The following is a 2,535-nucleotide window of genomic DNA, read 5'->3' as shown; positions in this document are numbered from 1 at the left end:
TTTTTTTTTTTTTTTTACAATTTTATTACATTGAAATTACACAGCATTTCAATGTAATAAAATGGCCATGAAAGTCTTACATACAAATGGCAGTGACTCTCCCAACCCCCAAGTTTGCCTGTAGGTGAGCCCAGAGCTCAGAGGAACCTTTTTTTTTTTTTTTTTTTTTTACCACTGTTAACATCATCACTGCCCATCCCAGTTAAATACTCTCTGAGTTTCCTAGGGCTGCCACAAAAAGCACCACAGATCGGGTGGTTTCTAAATGCAGGAAAGTACTGTCTTGCACTACTGGAGGCTGGAAGTCCAAAATCAGGACACTACCTGTTGACTCCTGAGTGCTCTGAGGGAGAGCCTGTACCATGCTCTCTCCACACGTCAGGTGGTGGCAGCCATACTTGGTGTTACTGGCAGGCTAACTCCAATCTCTGCCCCTGTCTTCATAGGGCTGCCTTCCCTCTGTGCATCTACCTCTGTGTCTCTTCCTTTATGAGGCCTCTGATTGAATTAGGGCCCACCTTACTTCAGTCTGACTTCCTGTTAACCTAACTGATAGTATCCTTAAAAGATCCTGTTTCCAAACAAGGTCACATTCACGGGTACCTGAGGTTAAGACTTCAATGTATGTTTTTTAGGGGGCACAGTTTAATCTCTAACACCCACTCATCATGAGCCTGGCCTACCCTCTGTGGCTGATGTCTCAGGTGTAGCTACATAACTGCATGCTCAGGCTGTGGGTAAGGATTTGGGCAGAGGATGATAGTAGAGGCTGCCATTCATTCCCTCCTTTCCCATTTTTATCCTACCACCATCAACACTCATGGGAGCAGCAGTCAGGAAATCAGACGATGTATAACATTAGACAAATCTGCTGCACAAGACCTCTTTAAAGTGTTCAAGAACAAAGATGTCAGTTTGAAGACTAATAACCTTATATGCACGTGAGAGTTGGACGGTGAATAAGGAAGACTGTAGAAGAATTGATGTATTTGAGTTATGATGTTGGAGAAGAATGTTAAAAGTACCATGGGCTGCCAAAAGAACAAACAGATCTGTGTTGGAAGAAGCACAGCCAGAATGCTCCCTGGAAGCCAGGATGGCTAGACTCCGTCTTTCATACTTTGGCTGTATTGTTAGGAGGGCCCAGTTCCTAGAGAAGGATATTATGTTTGGTAAAATGGAGGGTAAGAGAAAAAGAGGAAGACCCCAGTGAGATGGATTGGCACAGTGGCAGCATCGATGGCCTCAAATGTAACAACTATTATGAGGTTGGTGTAGGACTGGGCAGTGTTTCAGTCTGTTGTGCATAAGGTCTCTATGAGTCGGTACTGACTTGATAGCCCCTAACAACAACAACAACAACAACAACAACAACAAACCATCTCACCTACTTAACTACCTGTTGTCATGAAACTGATTTCACTCAAGGTGACCCCAGATGTTTCAGAGTATAAACACACATTACTTATTTCATTCAGAAAAAAGTAAAACCAATCCTTTTATTTACTCTGAGCAATAGAATTTATGGGTTTGATCAACAATGACAGATTCCTGATTTTCCCCTAAATATACATATATTAATTTACAATTGTTGAACCATGTTTCTAGCTAAAGTCATCTGGAATGAACACTTTACGAAAGAAACATGGTTAGATGAACTTCCTTCCACCTTTATGCTTTTGTCTTTTTTAAACTCTTTATTGTGGGAGCTTTAAATACATACCGAAGAAGATGGAATAGTTTTAATGAACTCCCTTGTGCCTCCCCCAGCTCTAACAACCATCAGCAATTTTTTCCCCCTGTTTTTGTTTCCTCTGTTCCTCCTCGCCCCCTCTTTTTTTTTTTTTTTCTTTTTTTTTAATGGAGTGTTTTTAAAGCAAATCCCAGACATTATATCACATCACCATAAATAGTTTACTCTGTATCACTGACAGATAAAGACTTGTATTTTAACATGATCCTCATACCATTATCACAATAATTAATAGTAATTTCTTCAGATCATCTAATGCCCAACCTGTTTTCAATTTTCCTTGGTTATCTCCAAAATGTCTTGATACAGTTAAGCTTGTTTGAATCAGGCAGGTGAACTTTGAAACTCGGATCTAGCCTGTGTTTCTATTTCTGTAATAACCTTGTAACTACTTAATAGGATTGTGTCACCTACCTAGCTTCTCGTTCCCTTGGGCCTCTATTTCAGCTTCAGTCCCTCTCCTCCCCCTTCATCTTTCCCTCCAGGCTTCCAACTGGGGTCTTTGTCCAGCTGGATGCAGAAATCAGGAGCTCAGTGTCCAGCTCCGTCCCATTCCCCAGACCCGGGAGGAGGAGCGAGCACTGAAGGGCTGGGGTTTGAGTGTGGAGAGCCACAGAGAAAAGTGCAGAGCCTTAGTGCAGCTGGACAGGGAGGGGGTGCTCACGCGGCTGACTCCTACGATGCCTCATCTGATAAGTATTGTGTCCCCGAGATGTCCATGTAAGGCTGCCTAGCTTGCTCAGAGCAGGGACCAGCAGGCAGTGCCCAAGGGGCTGGCTGTG

This window comes from Chrysochloris asiatica, unplaced genomic scaffold, assembly GCF_000296735.1.
Source record: "Chrysochloris asiatica unplaced genomic scaffold, ChrAsi1.0 scaffold00110, whole genome shotgun sequence".
In the NCBI taxonomy this organism is placed as follows: Eukaryota; Metazoa; Chordata; class Mammalia; order Afrosoricida; family Chrysochloridae; genus Chrysochloris; species Chrysochloris asiatica.
Note: the sequence above shows the minus strand (reverse complement) of the source record.